At 34.3% G+C, this 21542-nt stretch overlaps 1 pseudogene; it reads left to right on the top strand.

The window, feature by feature from the left end:
* The first annotated feature begins 1581 nt into the window (after positions 1–1581).
* LOC102480014 (vomeronasal type-2 receptor 116-like) overlaps positions 1582–21542 on the top strand; it is a 43026-nt pseudogene continuing 23065 nt past the window's right edge.

Raw genomic sequence — 21542 nt, 5'->3', positions numbered from 1 at the left:
AGATCTTTACAAGAAAAATTATGATAATCTTATAAAAGATACTGAAAAAGACACAAAATACTGAAAGGACATTACATGTTCCTGGAATGGGAGAATTATATAATCAGAATGGCAGTTCTACCCAATTAATCTACATATTTAATACAATTACAATCAAATTACCAGAGATAATTTTCACAGATTGGGAAAAGACAATCATACAATATTTCTGGAATGATAAAAGACCGCATATTGAGAGGGCAATCCTGTGCAAGAAGAGTAGAGTGGGTGGTATCTCATTTCCTGACCCCAAAATATATCATAAAGATGTGATTATCAAAGTAGCATGGCATTGGCACCAAAACAGACAGGTAGACCAATGGAATAGAATAGAGATCCCAGAAATAAACCCCAAAACATAGAGCCAGCAAATTTTGACATAGGTCACCAATCAATCCAATGGGAAAAGGAGAAGCTCTCTAGCCAATGGTGATAAAAAAAAAAACAAACAAAAAAAGGGAAAAAAAGGAAGCTCTTTAGCCAATGGGGAAAAAAAAAAAAACAAACAAAAAAAAAAACCTGGGTATCCATCTGCAGGAAAATGAAACTGAATCCACATCATTCACTATTTTTGTTAAAATCTACTCAAAATGGATCAAAGATCTAAACCTAAGACCTCAAAATATAAAACTACTGATGGAAAAACCTGGGAAATTTCTGGGAGACATTGTGGTAGGCAAAGTCTTCATAAACAAAACCCTAAAGCAAGGCAATAATTCCCACAATAGAAAAGTTGGATTCTAACAAATTGAGAAGTTTATGCATAGCTAAGGACACAGTAATCATTGTGAAGTGACACCGCATGAAATGGGAGAATATTTTTGTAAACAATGCCTCAGATAAGGGACTAATAACCAGAATACACAGGGAACTCGAGCAACATACACCTCCCACACACACACAAAAATCATTAACCCAATCAAAATATGGAAAAATGAGCTGAACAAACAACTCTCTAGGGAAGACATATGAACCCATAAAAAACATATTAAGAAATGCTCATCATCCCTTACCATAAGGGAAATGCAGATTAAAATCACAATGAGATACTACTTACTCCTTGCCAGAATGGCAAGATTAAAAATACAAAGAGTTGGCTGGGTTGTGGTGAAAGGGGAAATCTCTTACACTTTTATTAGAAATGTAAATTGGTTCAGTCACTTTGGAAAACAATATGGAGGTTCCTCAGAGAACTACAAATAGAACTACCATATGACCCAGCAATTTCACTCTTGGGTATCTATTCGAAGGACAGGAAAATACTCAGTCAGAAAAACGCTTGCACATCATTGTTTATTGCGCCATTACTCATGATTGCTAAGACATGGAACCAACCCAAATGTCCACAAACAGTTGAATGAATTGAAAAAGTGTGGCACATATGCTCTATGGACTACTATTCAGCCAAATAAATGGATAAGACCCTGGTATTTGATAGAAAGTACTCAAATATGGAAAGTTTATTGCTGAATGAAACAAGCCAGGCTATGATAAAAAGATATTGTATGTCTCCACTCAGTATATAGCTATTGTCTTCACTCTATGGTAGAGATTGAAAGATTAAAGGACCTAAAAACTTTGAAAATGGTCATGGACACTGAAGACAATGTGGAAGGATGGTGAAAGAGGGGAAGAGGATAGGTAAAGAAATAAGGGAGAAAAACTAGAGATATGAGACATTTGTGGGGCACAGTAATGGCTTATTACCTGTTGATGATAACATGGATAGTATTCTCAACTGGATTCGTCTGAGTTATATTTTATGTTGGATTAATTCTCTTTGCAATTTAAATGATCCATAGCAATGGAATGTATAAAACTAATAATACAATTTTGCTATCTGGTATTTTCACTTTTTGAAGAGAGGGAGAGAGATTTTGTGCTATAGGGCAGGTGGGCTCACTGGAGAGAGAGAAAGAGAATGCTTCTCCAGAGAGGAAAGACCATGCTGAATTCCTTTTTATCCTCCTCTCCAGATTTTTGGACTTACTTCCATATGTGCCTAGCATGCTTTCCAAGCCACTGCATTTGAAGTTTAAGCTGCAAAATTGGCAAGGTGGAATCAACTGCCTGAACCACAACACTACTGGCTGCTCCATATGAATCATTTCAAAAATTTCCTTGGGAACGGGACCAGCAGTTGGCGTAATGGCTATGTCACTGGACTCCCACGTAGTCGACCACAATTTGAGTCCCCGACCTGGTGGCTTAAACTCACACCGGCCGTGTGTGTGTGCGTGCCCAAGGTAAGCACATGGGTCCAGTGTAAGTTTCAAGCCACCAAGTCTGGGACTCTAACCACGGTTGACCATGTGGAAGTCCAGCGAAATAAGCACTATGCTATCTAGTGGTCCCTTGATTTCAGTTCTTATGACAAATGAAGACACTACAAATAATCGTGGTAAGATATACAATGAGTGAATGTATAAAATAAATTAAAATGTATATGAATATATGGAAAATTTCTAGTAAACACTGAGTTTTGCATAGTTGGATGATAAGTGTAATTTAACTTCTGAAAAAAATAAAATATTTTTCAAATCCTATGTACTTGTTTTCACATACTGCTTTCTTTTTCCTTTATTTTATTTTATTTTATTTCATGTGGCATCTTTTTTTTCAATTTACTTATTTGCATTCATTCACTGTACATCATTACAGCATACAAAATGAGATTTTCCATCCAAAGTATACTGTATATTGTCTCAATCAAGCACATCAACAAACATGTTATTGTCAGCAAATGATCTTCCATTTCTTGTTTTCTGTATGTTTTGCTTTTTTCCCCCCTTCCTTGGTTCCCTGTCTCTTACTCTCTGCCACCTCCCGCTGTCTTCCCACACTGTCTCTGGATGTTTGCTTTCTATACCGTTACCCCCCCACACACGTTTTATTGAATCACCAAAGACCCTAATCACTCCAAATACCCTCATAGCAAACACAGGTGACACACACATTTCCATGAGCACAAGTCTAACTTTACACATCCTATAAAGTGGCATCTATCTTTTTATTTGCCCATTTTAAAAAGACTTAATCAATGATTGCTTTTATTTTTGTTTCTGAATAATCACACCTCAAGCACATTGAGCATGGTATATACTGATTTGAAATGAATTTTATTGAATGTGATATTAGTATAGAGATGAATAAATGAATTGTATATTTACTTTTTATATTTTAATATATTTACTTATTCTAATAGATGGGTAGCAATATTACATTAGCATTTGCACTGATATTTTTCTTACAGCCTGTCGAATAACTTTTAGATGAGTATTTCAGATTTCCCTATCTTCCTTGGTATCAGTTCAATTATTTTGCCTATTGATAAAAGTTGTCTTCTTACAAAGTTTTATAAATTGTTTACATTCTCTGTGAAAAAGTTTATCTTCAGATACATGATTTGCAAATATTTACCCCCTGATTGTGCTTGCATTTCTCTCAGCAGAACCATCCGAACAGCATATCTTAATTTTTATGAAATAAACATTAACAAATTTTCTTGTGCAAGGTATTTTTAATGCTATTTCAAAGAAATCTTCACTACGGTGCTCTACAACTCATTCTACTGTTCTTTTATCTGTTCACTATGTGTTCTCAATCCTCCATCCCATTCACCTTTTCCTCTTCTGGTATTCATTTCTTCTTTCTCCATTTCTGTGCAATCAAATACTTATCTTCCACAGGACCAGCAGTTAGCATAATGGCTATGTTGCTGGACTCTTACGTAGTTGACTGTGGTTCGAGTCCTGGACCCAGTAGTTTAAACTTATGCCAGACGCGTGTGTGTGTACATGCCCAAGATCCCAAGAGGAGAATAGAGGAGAAGGATTGTGGGCGTGGCAATTCCCCCAGGGGGTGAATTGTCACTTTCTGTCTCTCTATCTCTGTCTGGCAAGCACATGTACCCTATAGCAAAAACCTTTCCAAAAAAAAAAAATCTTTTATCTTCCACTAATGAAGGAAAACATACAGTATTTGTCATTTTGTGCCTGGCTTACTTTATTTCTTGTTTGCTCTTCAAATTTAGAAGTGTTAATTTTAGGGACCAGCCCAGCAGGCAGTGTAGTGGTTTAGGCATTGGATTCCCACATGGATTACCATGATTTGAATCTCATTCCTGGTGTCTTGCTTTCTCAACAACCCCTCCTCTGGTGAGTGCACCTGTCTTATATCAAATTTAAAATAATAGCAATACTAAATATAAATAAATAAATAGTTCTTTGTTTAGAAGGTGTGCAATGTAAATGTGCACAATACAAAAAAATTTTATTTTATTCTAAAAATTTATTTATTTTACTTTCATTCACTGTGTATCATTGCAGCATACAAAATGGCTTTTCCCATCCAGAATACAATGTATATTGGTTTAATCAAAGATATTAGCATACATGTTACCTTCAACAGATAATTTTCTATTTTGTGTTTTTTATATATTTTACTTCTATTTTTCCCCCTTACTCCCTCCCTATATGGCAGAAACTGAAATATTGGATGATATAAAAGCATAGATAGCAACTGTGGATCCAAGAGAGAGTGTGGGAGGAGGGTGGGAAATGGTGGAAGGTTAGAAGGAGGAAAACAAAGAAATTTTAAATATTTGAAATGGTGAATATTTTAGTGCCCTGATCTGGTCATTACATAATGTGTACATGTTTTGAAAAGTCAAACTGTGCCACATAAATATGCACAATATTTTATTAAATACAATTATAATTTCAAAAATAAATTTTTGCATAATTCACAGTCATATATATTTATTCTATATATATCCTGATGTACTTTCTTAGTATTATATTTTAGGTATTCCATTTGCCTACGGTAAGTTTTTAGTCAATATTTGAATACTTTAATAAATTTATTTATTTTATTTTTTACATTCAATCACTATATATCTTTCCAACATTGGAAATAAATATTTGAATATTCTTAAGGCATAAATCTAAATGTGTGTATTTATTTTTATTACTAGGAGGATACATATGCTCACCAGAGAAACAGGGGAAGAGAGAGACAGAGAAAAAGAAATCCCCAGTATGGCATTGTCATTCTATAATCATTTTTACTCTTTTTCTCCATGCTGTCAGGAACTTAGGCATGTGCACACACACACACACACACAAACACACATCCACACTTTGCATCTTTTAAAAGATTTAGGAACCAGGACTCAAAACATGTCTGACCAAGTACAATCTGGATCCCAAAGCACAGAACTTAATGACTGCAATATGTGCTGGCATATCGATTGATTTTTTAAATATAGGACTTAGAATATGTTTAAGATAACTGTTCAAAATCACTTTTCTCCTCTAATTTTGTCTTGCATCTTTATCTATATTACCTGTACGGCTGTCTTTTTTACCTTTATATTCTATTCCATTGATCTATTTATCAGTCTCTCTCAAAAAACAACAGTATCTGAATTCTTCTATTTATGAATTTAAAGAACACTCTGAGAACTCTGGTTAGAGAATATTCCATTTGATTCTCTGGTTTAAATTTTATAATGTACACTTTATGCCTTAACATTTACTAAGAAACACTGGTAAAGTAATCTACACCCTGTGCTGTGAGGTGTGGTGAATAAGTTTACACTTCTAACTTAACTGATTATTTTTTCAGCTTTTGAATGATATTTTTGCATTGTCAAGAATTTTAAATGACAAGTTGAAACTGAAAAACTAAATATAGTCAACTTAAAGCTAATATTAAGTACCCCAGTGATGAATAAAGATTCCTCTTTACTAAGGAAAATCAGCAAGAAATATGAAAAAATATTTTAAAATAAAGACAAATATTAATTTTCTCTTGTTTTATCACAAATGAAGCAAACAAAATTAGGCATCAGCTTTCAGTAGCATAATCTATTTAACTTATACCAAATAAGTCCTCTGCATATCTGTAAACATCCATCAAGTATGTATAGAAGAGTAATACATTTATTTACACAACAGAAAAAATTTAAAGGTTACTATTTCTTTTTTTTTTTGGAGAGGTTTGATTTTTGTTTTTTGTTTTTTGTTTTTTTGTTTTCTTTTTGCTATAAGGCACGTGCGCTCACCATACAGACAGAGAGAGACAGAGAGACAGAAAGTAAGAAATCATCCCCTGGGGGATGGCCACACCGCAAACCCTTCTCCTCCATTCTCCTCTTGGGATCTTGGGCATGCACGCACACGTGCCTGGTGTGAGTTTTAAGCCACTAGGTCTGGGACACGAACCGTGGTTGACTACATGGGAGTCCAGCAACATAGCCATTACGCTAACTGCTGGTCCCCCATAAAGCATATTTAAACCCTAAAAGTAGGTAAAGAAAAGTTGGCCATAAATTTTTGCAATGGTTAGAAAGATTAACTTGAACTCAGCATACAATGAACATAGGAATTTTATAGCTAAGAGACAAGTTGGAGATCCTTGGGTAGGAAATTACTAAGAGTTAACATCATTTGTAGAAGAGAGGTTGGCCAAATATACCTGTGTAGGTTATATAATAGTATGCAGATATGCTTAGTAGAAGTGTCAGAAGCCTGGCTACAGTCTTCTCAAACAAATGATCTTTGCCAGTACAAACAGAATTTTCTGAGCCTAACGGAAAGTAGATTTTAAATTAAATAAAACATAATTACTTTGGGACAATTTAAAAATATCACAGTTAAAAAGTTAAAATATAATAAAATTGTACATCTTATGTAGAACGTCACAACAATAAAATATAAGAGCCAATCTAGGAAACTTCATTTTGTATGTTCTAGTGATGTACAGCAATTGAATGTTAAATAATAATAACAAAAGGTATCTAGTAAAAAATAAAAAGAACCAATGTAGAATAAGTAAAGAGATGATGAGATTTTTAAAAATTTTTAGTCTTACATGTTTTATTTAAAAATTATGAAAATTTTATGTTTAAGAAAATAAGAAAAGACAAGTAAATTCAACAAAGGAAATTAAAAAATTAAATACCATACAAAACAGCAAGTCAATAAGTAAAAAAGGACAATCTAACTTCAAAATTTCAAAACAAATACATACATATATATATGTTGGGGGTGATTTCTCACTTTCTCTCTCTCTCTCTCTCTCTTTCTCTCTCTCTCCAGTGAGCCCACACGCCCTACAGCACAAAATCTCTTAAAAATCATATATTTTTTTCGTTAAAAATGTATCTTCCCTTTAGATCCTCTAGTTATTATTGATTATACAGTTAGGGTGTTATACAAGTAGGGTAGAGAGAAAGAGAGAGAGAATAAAAAGATGCCTGCACTCTACAAAGAGAGAGATGGAAAGGAGAGAATCCCCCATGGGGACTGGTCATGCAGCAATATTTTCCCCTCCATCTCTTATTACTTTTGGGTTGTTGATGCACACACACACACACACACACACACACACACACACACACACACACAGTGTATCTCTCAAGTTATTGAATCTGGAAATCCAAATGTGTGTTTGGCCATGTGGAATCTGGGTGCATTATACACTATTCCATAAATCTACCCTACTACTAGTCTTTCATAAGGAAAAATATTAAGTGTAAATTGAAAATTATATAAAAAATTAAGTACAGAAAAAGATTTATTTTTTAATAATTGAGAAAAATTGCTATAATCAATAATAACTAGAAGATCTAAAGGGAAGATAAATTAAGTAAAAAATATATAATTTTTAAGAGAGATTTTGTGCTATAGGGAAGGTGGGCTCACTGAAGAGAGAGAGGAAAGAGAAAGAGAAAGAAAGTGAGAAATCACCCCCCCCCCCCGGGTAAGATGGTCTTGCCATAATCCTTTCTCCTCCATTCTCCTCTCAGGATTTTGGGCATGCATGCACACATGCCTAGCATGAGTTTCAAGCCTCCAGGTCCAAGTCTTGAGCCACAATCAATAATGTGGAAATCTGATGCTTCAAACGCTATGCAACCTGCTGGCCCCTCAAGGAAAGTGTATTTTAACCACACATTGTTCATAAAAGTTGATATTGTAGTGTAAAAAAGTATAGAAAAAGACACCTAAAAGGACCAGTAACAGTTATGTTGCTGGACTCTAACATGGCCAACCTTAGTTCAAGTCCTAGACCTGGAGGCTTGAAACTCATGCCAGGTGCACATGTGTGCATACCCAAAATCCTGAGAAGTGAATTGAGGAGAAGGGATTGTGGTGTGATTATCTCCCTGAGGGGTGATTTTTCACTTTCTGTCTCTCTGTGTCTCTCTGTTTCTCTGACAAGGGCACACACACCCCCATGCAAAAAAATCTTAAAACCTGAAAATGCACAAAATGAATATATTTTAGAGGTTAAGGCTGCCAAATGGTTGAAAAACTGCTTATCCCAGTGTTATGAAATGCTCTAGAGCATAAAGATAATACGGAATGCTTGTATTCTCTAGAAATTAAGAATCCTCCTTTAAAATCTACTCTATTCAGGTAACATCATCATCATCCAGCTAAATGAGACCACATCCCACTCACAATGTCCTTCAAATCTCTTTTGTTATTTGGGCACAATATATTTAAATAGAGGGGAAAAGCTACTTAAAAGTTTTCCAGAGCCTCAGAACCCTCATTCACACCATTCCCATGTAACAGTGCAGGAAAATCTCTGAATGGCAGACAAAGTGTATCCTTTTGTGTCCTTTGACTTGGTTGAGCATTTACTGTGAATCTCATGACTGAACTGGCTTTCATAATGCTGTTCCCTTTGTTTAGGTTGATCTGGAGGAACTATCAACATGTAATAGCATTTGTATTTGCCATTGAGGGGATCAGTAAGAATCTCCATTTGCTTCCCAACTTTTCCTTGGGTTATAATCTCTACAATGCACTTCCTGGTCATCGGAGGACCTTAGAGAGTGCCTTATTTTTGCTCTCTGGAGGGAATCAATCTCTGCCTAACTACAACTGTCAGATATAGAAACAACCTGTAGCTATCATTGTGGGAAACATTCCAACCTTTTCAGCTGAAATTGGGACCCTTTTGGAGTTGTACAGAATGCCACAGGTAACTGGGTTGTGAATTTTGCAGAATGATGTTTGGATTTCTCCTCATGCAATACTCACATCAGAAAAAAAAAAAAAACCTATAGAAGCTGGGTTTACATACCCATTGAGAATTATAAACAGATCATAAGGAATTCTGTGGGTCATGAGATGATTCATACTCCATAGTACAGGAACAAAATGAGTGGTGCAATCTTGAGGTTCTGCCCAGATTCTTGTCCATGACCAACCCCTACTGCTGGGAACATTACCAAATATTCAATGATTTCTTCCTCCTAGTAAATGTACCCAGCATAAAGATCTACTCCACTAAGAAGAGGACATCATTAGAAGCATTCAGAGGACAACTTGATATAAAGACCTGTGAATCTGATATTCATTGGGAACAAATATGAAGGAACATTCCAGGTCTGGAGATCCTCCAAGGGGGCTATGTTTCAGTCACATCAGCTGCACCTTGCAAGCTTCCTTGGCCCTTCCTCACATCCATGAAGGTAGATTTCTCAAAAGCACTTTCAGTTACTGCCACAAAAACTCTCTACCTCAAAGATTCATTCCAAGAATATTAAAACAAGCAGCGTTTAAAAGACATTATTGCTAAACATAGGTGGAATTAGATTATAAAAATTACATTCTGAAAACTTATGTATGTATTTTAACATATGTGATTTATTTTAGATCAGTCAAAAGTATAGCAAAGATTGTTTTCATTAATACTCTGTATAGGTGAGTGTCAGCAATTCAGAAATGCTATCACAAGGAAAGATTTGCTGAATAGAACCTCAATTATTACAGAATCTCCAGAAAGACAGAGAGAGACAGAAGGACCCCAGGGGGAAATATCCACACTGAAATCCCATCTCCTCCATTCTCCTCTTGGGATCTTGGGCACACATGCCCGTGTGCCTGGTCTAAGTTTAAGTCACTGGATCCAGGACTTGAACCATGGTCGGCTACTTGGGAGTCCAACAATGTAGCCATTAGGCTATCTGCTGGTCCCAACACTATACATCCTTTAAGTATACAACATAATTTTCCCCAGCACAAATGGTCAAAACAGGGACATGGGCATACACACACACACACACACACACACACACACACACACATATATTATCATTAGCAATAAATTTTTATTTTTGTATTAAGGATATTGTTTTTTTTTTCTTATTCTCCTTCCTGCCCTCCCTATACCCTCCTCAATTACTCATATCCTTACTATCTCTACTATCTACGGTTGTTCTCTGTGCTATTGTACCTTCCAGTCTTTCAATTTCTGCTATTGACCGGGGACATAAAAAGTCTGTCTTTCATAGCCTGACTTGCTTCAATCAGCATTGTCTTTTATACTCATCCACTTTCTATCAAATGACACAGTGTCATTTTGTATGACTGAGTAGTATTCCATAGAGTACATATGTCACATTGTTTCAATCTACTTTATTTTTGAACATTTGGGTTGATTTAATGTCCTAACAATTATAAATAATGCTGTAATATATATGTGCCACTGTTTTTCCCCTAACAGTTTTCCTGTCCTTCGGGTTAATGCCTAAGAGCTGAATTTCTGGGTCATGTGGTAGTTCTAGTTGTAGGTTTCTGAGGAATCTCTATATCATTATCCACAGTGGATGTACTAATTTATATTAATTCAACAGTGTAGGTTAGTTCTCTTTCCACCACAACTTTGTTGGCACTTATCATTATATTTTTAGTTCTAGTCATTCTGACTGGGGTTAAGTGGTATCTCACTGTGGTTTTGATTTGAATTTTTGTTATGATTAGAGATGTTGAACATGTTTTCATATATACTTTTTGGGCATTTTCATGTCTTCCTTGGAGAGTTGTCTCTTCAGCTCATTTTCCCATCCTTTAATTACATTGCTTATTTTTTTGCAGGTAAGCTGCTTGAGTTGCCTGTATATACTTGCTATAAATCTATGATTTGAGGTATAGTTTGCAAATATATTCTCACACTCTAAGAATAGTCTGTTGCTCTAATTATTGTTACTTTTGCTGTGCAAAAGGTTTTAGTCTAATGTAGTCTGACTAGTCTACTTTTAGGACAATTGCCTGTGCTTTGATGGTCTTCTTTAAGAAATTGTTGCCTTGAGACCAGCAGTTAGCATAATGGCTATGTCACTGGATTACCATGTAGTCAACCATGGTTCGTGTCCCGGATCAGTGGCTTAAAACTCAGGTCGGGGGACCAGCAGTTAGCATAATGGCTATGTCTCTGGACTCCCACGTAGTCGACCACAGTTCGCGTCCTGGACCTGGTGGCTTAAAACATGCCGGACACGTGTGTGTGCGTGTCCAAGATCCCGAGAGGAGAATGGAGGAGAAGGGATTGCGGCATGGCCAACCTCCCGGGCGGTGATTTCTTGCTTTCTGTCTCTCTGTCTCTCTCTGTCTGTCTGACAAGTGCACGTGCCCCATAGCAAAAAACTCTAAAAGAAAAAAGAAAGAAATTGTTGCCTTATTAAGAGTTTCCAAGAGTTTTATCTGTGTTTAGCACCACTATTTTTATAGTTTGAGGATTTATGCTTAGGTTTTCAATCCATTTTGAGTTGATTGCTATAGGTAAGAGATAAGAGGTCAGTTTTATTCTAAAAAGGAAATCCAGTTCTCCCAGCAGCATTTGCTGAAGACATTTCCTTTTTCCCACTGGATTGTCTTGTGCCCTTTGTCAAAGATCAGTTGACTGTATGTCTTAGGGTTTATTTTTGTGTTCTCATTTCTGTTCCATTGGTCTACCTGCCTGTTTTTTACGTCAATACTATGCTGTTTTCAGTATTACATATTTGTAAATGTGTTTTTATATCAGAAAGTGAGATGGTTCCTACTTTATTCCCTTTGCACTGTATTGCTTGGTGATATGGGGCCTTTCATGATTTTAGACAAATTGTTTTAATGTGTTTTTTTTTTCTTTTATTTATTTGAGGAATGTCTCTGGGATCAAAATTGCATTGAATTTGTAGATTAATTTGAGCAAAATTGACATCATCACTATATCAATTCATCATTATATTAATTCTTCCAAGTTTTCCTTGTAGAAGACTTTGACTTCTTTGGCCAGGTTTATTCCTAGATATCTTACTGATTTTGTGACTATTATAAATGGGATTCTTTTCTTCAAATCTATTCAATTTTCCCATTGTTGGAGTATAAATATCTTATAGATTTTTATATATTAATTTTATAACCACTTTAGAGTACTCATTTATCACTTCTGAGAGGTTTGTTGTTTTTGTTCATTTTGAATACAGAATCATATCATCTATAAAGAAAGATCATTTCACTTCTTCTTTTCTGATTTTGATGCATTTTATTTGACTCTTCTCTAATTTCATTGGCAAGAACTTCCGTTCATCAGGGATATTGGTCTGAAAATTTTTTTTGTTGTTATGTTTTTGTCTGGTTTAGGGATTAGATTAATGGAAGCTTCACAGGATGAATTTGTGAGGATTCTTTCCTTTTGAATCTTTCAAAATAGTTTGAGAGTAGGCATTATTTCTTCTTTAAAAGCTTTGCAGAATTCAGATGTAAAGCCACCAGGACTTGATGTCTTCTTTGTCAGGAGACTACTTATTATTGATTCAATAATAGTCTTCTCAGACTTTCTATCTTTTTCTTTTTGTTCTGTTTTAGAGATTTTTGCTATAGGCTGGTGTATTTGCCAAAAAGACTGAGGCAGAGAGACAGAAAGGATTCACCTCCCAGAAGGTCTGGCCATGTCACAATTTCCTCTTTTTTTTTTTTTCATCCTCCTCTTGGGATTTTGAAAACACACACACACACACATGTCCAGCATGAGTTTTAAACTGAGAAGTTCAGGATTCAAACCATGGTTGACTTCATGGGATCCAGTGATGTAACCATTACATCATGTGCTAGTCCCCAAAATTTATTTTTAAAATTATTCATTGAATTTTATTTATTTAATTAATTTATTTTAACTTGATCAAAGAGGTACAGAATGAGAGAGATAGAGAGAAAGAAAGAGAGAGAAAGTGAGCAAGCCACCAGGTCTGGGACTCAAACTGCAGTCAACCATGTGGAAGTCCTGTACCCTAACCACCACACTACCTGCTGGCCCCAGTTCCCAGACTTTCTATTTCTTTTTGGTTCAATCTTTGTAAGTTATGCATGTCCAGAAATTTGTCCATCTCACCTAGTTTTCTTCTCTGCTGGTGTATAATTGCTCATAGTATTTGCTGACTCTATTTTGTATTTCTTTTAGTTCTGTAGTAATATTTCCTGTTTCCTTGCTGATTTGGTTTATCTAGTTCATTCTCTAAGAGTGTGTCAATTTTGCTTTTCTTCTAAAAGAATCATTTTTAGCTTCATTTATTTTCTGTACATTTATTTTCTTTTATTCTCTTTCATTTTTGTAATCCTTATTATTTCATTTCTCCCTGAATTTTTCTTGCTGTTGTTTTTCCAGTTTCCCGAGTTGTGTAATTAGATTGCTTATCGGTCATCTTTTTGCTTTTATCTTGTAGGCACTAATTGTTATGAACCTCCCTCTTATGACTATTTTTGCTATGCCATAGGTTATAAACACTTGTTGGTTATAAACACTTGTTTGTTATCATTGGTTTCTATGAACATTTTTATTTCAGTCTTAATATCTTCTCTAGTTGCAAAGTCACTCAGAAGTAGGTTGTGTACTTTCAATATGTTTGTGTATTTTCTAGGATTCTTTCTGTAGTTCATTTTAAGTTTGATTCTATTGTAGTTGGAAAATATACTGGATAGAGTGTATATACATTTGAATTTGTAAGGTTTGTTTTGTGCCTTATCATGTGGTTGATCTTTAAAAATGTTCCATGTGCAGTGAGGAAAACATATATTTTGTGGTTGTTTGGTAAAATAATCTGTAAATGTCTGTCAAGTTCATTTCATTTGTGGTATCATTTAAATCTTCTATCACTTTTTAATTTCTTTTTTGTAATTATCTGTCCAGAATAAACAGTGAGATATTGAGATCCTGAATGATTATTGTACTACAATGTATCTCTCCCTTGCTATCTGACAACTCTCTTTCACATATTTGGATACTCCAGTGTTGGGTGTGCAGATATTTTAAAATATATCTTCTCATTGAGCAAGTTCTTTTAGTACTCTTCTTGGTGAACAAGTTATTTTAGTACTTGTTCAACAAGTGCTAGCATATAATGTCTTTCATTGCATCCTACATTTTTAGTACTTGTTCACAAAGTACTAACATACAATATCTTTCATTGTATCTTTTATTTTAATTTTTTTCTTTATGTTTTGATTTCAATTTCTCTTATACATTCAATCACATGTTACTTAGCTTGCAAAATGAATATTCCAACATGTGTACATTTCTCACCAGTCTAGCTGTGTCTTACTTTTTTATCTTAAAATATATTTTTTTACATAAATATCCTGATTTTAGCCTTTTTGTGGTTTCCATTTGTATGGAATATCTTTTTTCAGCCCCCTAGCTTTTATTCTATTTATGTCTTTACCTGTAAGGTGTGTCTCTTGTAACCAGCATATAGATAGATTTTCTTTTATTTTTTAGTCAGTCTGTGTTTTAATAGACAAATTCACTCATTAACATTCAACATTATTATCAACATTTGCAGACTTACACTTGTCATTTTGATAACCATATTATTGATTCTTTTTTGTTCTCTTATTTCTATTTTTCTTTCTTTAGTTTTTTTGATATAATACGCCCTTCAGTTTTTTCTTATAGAACTTATCTAGTATTAATGTATTCTTTCAGCTTTTATCTGAGAATATTTTTATTTGTTCATCTCATTTGAGGGATAGTCATGCTGAATATAGTATTCTTGGTTGAAATATTTTTTCTTTCAATATCATATATAAGTCTTCCTATTTTTTCCTTGCCTGCACTGTTTCAGTTGAGAGTTAGAGGTTAGCCTAATGGAAGAACATTAATAAGTAACTTGACATTTCTTGCTTTCCATTTTTAGAATATAGTCTTTGTCTTTGATTTTTTACCAGTTTCTCTATGACATGCAAGAGAGAGTATCTTTGTATGCTGATTCTATTTAGTTTTATTATTGTTGTTGTTGTTGTTGTTATTATTATTATTATTATTATATTTCTTGGGTCTGAATTTCTCCATGTTTCTCCATATTTGGAAAATTTTCAAATAGAATTGTATCAAAGGGATTTTCCATTCCTTTAGCAACTTCTTCACTTACTGGAACACCCATTATACAGATATTTGAGGATTTCATGGTGCCTAGAATTTCCTGTATGTTATCCTAAATTTTTCTTTTATTCTTTTAGGTGGTTTAGTTTATGTTGGAGATGTTGTCTTCAAGGTCAAAAATTATTTTTTTGTCTGCTTGTTCCAATCTGCTGCTGCTGCTTTCTAGGGAGATATTAATTTCTTGTATTGTATTCCCAATTTAAAGAAGTTCTGTTTGATTCTCTTTTGGGGTGTCTATCTCTTTGTGGAATTCTTCTTTCATCTAATAGAATAATTTTCTCATTTCCTGGAAACTATTCTGTGTTTTCTCATATCTCATTAAGTTTTGTCTCTATGAATGTTCAGAGTTCTTTTTCAGATTTTTAATTTTTAATTTTAATTTTTAATTAATTAATTTACATTCTTTCACTGAGCATTGTCACAGCATGCAAAGTATGATTTCCCATCTAGAATATACTGTATAGTGGCTTAATCATATATATTATCATCAATAATTTTCCATATATATACATAATTTTTCTCTATTTCTTTTTTCTTTTTCCTTTATTTTATTTTATTTTATTATTATCATAATCTTGTTTATATTACATTGAATCACATATAACTTTACAGTGTATTACATTTCTTTTTCCAGAAGGAATACCATGCATATCAGCCAATGCAAAGACATCATCCCCATCATCATCATCCAACAGCTTTTCATTTTTTCCAGATTATCATTATTCCAATTATTTTTTAAATATCCAATCACTGTTTATCATTTTGTTTGTAAAAAGACTTTACACAACATGATATACTTCTCAGACCTGGCCAGTTGAGAAGACTATACATGTCATCAGCAACAGGTAATAAACCATATTTAAATCCCACTAATGTCATATCTCTCTATATGTTCTCTTGTTATCCTTATCCATACTCTTCTCTTCTCCCACCCTGTTCCACACTGTCTTATCATCACTAACTATTTTCACTGATTTCATGCTCTCCAGTATTTCAATATCTACCATAAAGTATGGATAGTTGGTATATATTAAGTGGATCTATACACTATCTTTCTTTCATATCCTGGCTTACTTCACTCAGCAATAGGTCCTTCATATCTGACCACTTTCTATCAAATGCCAAGGTCTTTTATGTTGTTTTTTATGGCTGAGTAGTATTCCATAGAGTATATGTGCCTCACTTTTTAAATACATTCATCAGTTTGTGGGCATTTGGGTTGGTTCCATGTCTTAGCAATCATAAATTAAGCTGCAATAAACATTGATGTGCAAGTACTTTTTCGATTGAGCATTTTCCTGTCCTTTGGGTATATACCCAGAAGTAGGAATGATGGATCAAATGGTAGTTCTATTTGTAGACCTTTGAGGAACCTCCATATTGTTCTCCACAATAGATACAAGATACAGCTTTTATTGTTGAGAAATGATCCTTCTACACCTATCTTACTGAGGGTCTTACTCATGAATGGATGTTGTATTTTATCAAATGCTTTCTCTGCATCAATTGAAATGATCATATGTTTTTTCTCTCTTTCTGTTAATATGGTGTATTATATTTATGGTCTTACGTATGTTTAGTGGCTGAATCAGTTTACATATTCACCAATAGTGTAGGAAAATTCCATTTCACCACATCCCTGCCAACACTTTTCATTTTTAACCTTTCCATTCCAACAGGGGTTAGGTGGTATCTCATTGTGGTTTTAATCTGCATCTCCCTTAAGATGAGTAATGTTGAGTATTTTCTTATAAGTTTTTTGACTGTTTGTATGTCTTCCTTAGTGAGATTTTTGTTCAGCTCATTTTCCCATCTTTTAATTGGGTTAATCATATTTATTTTTTTTGGGGGGGGGTGTAAGACACTTGAGTTCCCTGTGTATTCTAGTTATCAGTCCCTTGTCTGAGGCATATAATACAAAAATAGTCTCCCATTGTGAGGGTTGTTGATTCACACTTGTTACTGTGTCCTTTGCTGTGCAGAAACTTATTAGTCTCATATAGTCCCACTTGTCTATTTAAGGGATTCTTACCTGTGATTTAGGAGTCTTATTTAAGAAGTTTTTGCCTACTCCAATGTCTCCCAGAGTTTCCTCAGCATTTTCCACTAGCAGTTTTATAGTTTGATATCTTAGGGTCAGATCGTTGATCTATTTTGAGTAGATTTTTGTTAATAGTGAATGATGTGGATTCAGTTTCATCTTTCTGCAGGTAGATGCCCAGTTTTTCCAGCACCATTAGCTAAAGAGGTTTTTCTTATCCAAATGGATTGACTGGTATTCTTTGTCAAAAATCAGTTGGGTATAAGATTTGGAGTTTATTTCTGGAGTTTCTATTATATTCCATTGGTCCACATGTCTATTTTTGTGCCAATACCATACTGTTTTGATAATCACAGCTTTATAGTATATCTTGGGATCAGGGAGTGATAAGCCTGCCTCTTCTTGTGCAGGATTGCTTTGGCAATACAAGGTCTTTTATAATTCCAGACAAATTCTATGATTGTTTTATTTAGGTCTGTGAAGAATATCTCTGGTATTTTGATTTGAATAGCATTAAATATGTAGATTAATTTGGGTAGAATTGCCACTTTGATTATGTTAATTCTTCCAATCCATGAACATGGGATGTCTTTCCACATTTTTATGTCACTTTGAATACCTTTTTCAAGATTTTCATAGTTTTCTTTATAAAGGTCTTTGACTTTAGGTTTATCCCTATGTATCTTATACATTTTTGTGGCTACGGTGAAAGGGATTCCTTTTTTCAGCCTTACTTCATCCCACTTGTTATTCATATATCTTGTTATTCATATATAGAAATGCTACAGATTTTTGGATGTTGATTTTTTTTTATTCTGCCACTTTACTGTATTCACTTATTATTTCAAGAAGTTTTTTCATGGACACCTTTGGGTCTTCTAAGTATATCATTATGTCATCTGCAAATAAAAATACTTTCAACTCTTCTTTGCCTATTTGAATGCCTTTTATATTGCTCTTTTCTGATTTCATTAGCTAAGACTTCCAGCATTATATTAAAAAGCGATGGAGAAAGTGGACAGACTTGCCTAGTAACAATTTTTAGTAGAAAGCTTTCAGCTGTTTCCTATTCAGTACAATGTTAGCTGTAGATTTTTTTATAGATACAGCTTTTATTTTGTTGAAAATGATCCTTCTATACCTGTTTTACTCAGGGTCTTAATCATGAATGGATTTTGTATTTTATCAAATGCTTTCTCTGCATCAATTGAAATGATCATATGGCTTTTCTCTCTTTCTGTTAATATGGTGTATTATATTTATAGCCTTGTGTATGTTGAACCATCCTTGCATCCCCGGGATAATGCCTATTTGGTCTTGGTGAGTAATTTTTCTTATAGGCTGTTAGATATGGTTTGCAAGTATCTTGTTGAAAATTTTTGCATCTATTTATCAATGATATTGGTCTGTAGTTCTCCTTTTGTGTGATGTTCTTATCTGTTTTGTTAATCAGGATGATGGAGGTTTAATAAAATGAATTTGGAAGGTTTCCTTCCTTTTGAATCTCTAGAAATAATTTGAGTAAAATAGGGATTAATTCTTCCTTAAAGGTTTTGTAGAATTCAGAAGCAAAGCCATCTGGACCTGGGCTGTTTGTTGCTGGGAGATTATTTATTACTGATTCAACCTCCTTGCTTGTTATGGGTCTATTCAGATTTTCTATGTCCTCCCAATTCAATTTTTTTTTTTTTTTTTTTTGCAGAGGTTTTTGCTATAGGGTTCATGCACTCACCAGGCAGACAGAGAAAGACACAGAGACAAAAAGTGAGAAATCACCCCCCAGGGGGGATGGCCATGCCACAATCCCTTTTCCTCCATTCTCCTCTCAGGATCTTGGGCACACACACACACGTGCCCAGTGTGAGTTTTAAGCCACTGGGTCCGGGACATGAACCACAGTCAACTACATGGGAGTCCAGAGACATAGCCATTACCCTAACTGCTGGTCTCCTGATTCAATCTTGATAGATTATATGCACCCAGGAATTTGTCCATCTACTGCAAGTTATCTTGTTTGTTGGCATATAGTCGCTCATAGTATCCTCTAATGAATTTAGTATTTCTATTACTTCTGTTGTAATGTTGCCTGTTTCATCACATATTTGATTTATCTGGTTTCTTTCTTTCTTCTTCTTTGTCAGTCTAGCCAGTGGTGTGTTGATCTTGTTAATCTTTTCAAAGAACCAGCTTTTGCTTTCATTTATTTTCTGTATGGTTCATTTATTTTCTATTTCATTTATTGCTGCTCAAACTTTTATTATTTCTTTTTGCCTGACATTTTTTAGGGGTTTTTTGATTATCATTTTCTAGTTACCTGAGGTACAATGTTAGGTTATCTATTTGTCACCTTTCCATCTTTTTCTTATGCACACTAATTGCTATAAATTTCCCTCTTAAGACTGCTTTTGCTGTGCCCCATAGATTATGGAAACTTGTGTACTCATTATGATTTGTTTCCATAAATTTTTTGATTACAGATTAAATTTCTTCAGTAGTGAAGTCATTCAGAAGTAGATTGTTCAGTTTCCGTGTGTTCTTGTATTTTCGAGGGTATTTCTTGAAATGACACATGAGTTTAATTTCATCATGGTCAGAGAAGATACTGAATATAGATTCTATGGTTTTGAACCTGTAAAGGTTTGATTTGTTTTCTAACATATGGTAAATCTTTGAAAAGGTTCCATGCTGGGATGAGAAAAATGTATATTTTGTCATCCTAGGATGGAAAGATCTATAGATATCTATCAAGCCCATTCAATTTATAGCATCATTTAGGTCTTGTATCTATTTATTTTTAGCATAGAAAAATTGTCTAAAGGAGATAATGGGGTGTTGATATCCCCAACAAATATAGTGTTTCTCTTTATCTCTCTTTCTAGCTCCAGCAGTCTTTCCTTCACATATTTAGGTGCTCCTGAGTTGGGTGAATAGATATTTATAAGTGTTATGTCTTTTGCTGGATTACCCCATTTAGTATTATTTAGTGCCCTTCTTTGTCTCTTTTTACAGTCTTTGACTTAAAGCCTACTTGTCCCATTCGCATGGAATATCTTTTTCCAGTCCTTCACTTTTAGTCTATGTGTGTCTTTATCCATAAGATCATTTTCTTAAAGGCAACAGATAGAGGGTTTCTGTGATTTTTTTTTTTAATCCACTCAGCCAGTCTGCATCTCTTAACTGGAGAATTTAATCCATTGACATTCAATGTTATTGATATTTCTGGACCTGTTCTTATCATTAAGTGAGTCATTTTCTTAGTTGCTTTTTGTTCTCTTATAACTGTCCATCTAACGTTTTAGTTTTCCTGGTGTAGCAATCCCTTCAGAACCTCTTGAAGAGCTGGTCTGCAGTTTTTAAATTCCCTCAGATTTTGTTTATCCGAGAATGTTTTTATCATTTTTTTCTCATATGAAAGATAATCTTGCTGAGTATAGTATTCTTGGTTAAAATTGTTTTTCATTCAACACTTTGAATATATTTCTCCATTCTTTCCTTGCCTGCATTGTTTAAACTAGGAGGTACAATATTAGCCTGATGGTGTACCCTATTGTCCACTTTAGTATCTTGTCTTTTTCTGTTGTTTTTGCCAATCTGGCTATGACATGCCTTGGAGAGGATCTTCTTGGTTTGATTCTACTTGGGGTCCTATGTATTCTTTGGGTCTGGATATTTAAATACCTTTCTAGTTTTGGAAAGTTTTCTTCCAGCATTTCATGAAATAAATGATCAATTACCTTATTATTTTCTTCCTCTTCTGGGATACCCATTATCTGGATGTTGGGGTGCTTGATGGTATACAGTATTCCTCATATATTTTCCTTATTTTTCTTAGTTGTTTTCTCAATCTTCTTAATACTTTCTTCTAGGTCAGATGTTTTGTCTTCTACATTCAAGATTATATCTTATGCCTGATCTAATCTACTTATAATACTTTCAAGGGACGTTGTGATTTTCTGTATCACATTCTTCAACCTTGGAAGTTCCATTTGGTTCTTGTTTAAGGTATCTATTTCTTTTTTCAAATCATGAAAGGACTTTCTCATATTCTGGAGCTCATTTTCTCTTATTTCTTCCATATCAGTTGGGTCACTACAAATATTTTGAATTCCTTATCTGATATGTCCACGACGTCCATTGTGGGTGATATGGGCTTGATGATTTCCCTTGGGGGAGAGGTCTTTTGTTAATTACTCATATTTCTTGAACCTCTGCAATTGTTCCTAGTCATATGGTAATCTGTACA

Source organism: Tupaia chinensis, unplaced genomic scaffold (assembly GCF_000334495.1).
Source record: "Tupaia chinensis unplaced genomic scaffold, TupChi_1.0 Scaffold146304_1, whole genome shotgun sequence".
NCBI lineage: Eukaryota > Metazoa > Chordata > Mammalia > Scandentia > Tupaiidae > Tupaia > Tupaia belangeri.
Note: the sequence above shows the minus strand (reverse complement) of the source record. Positions and strands in the feature narration are given on the sequence as shown.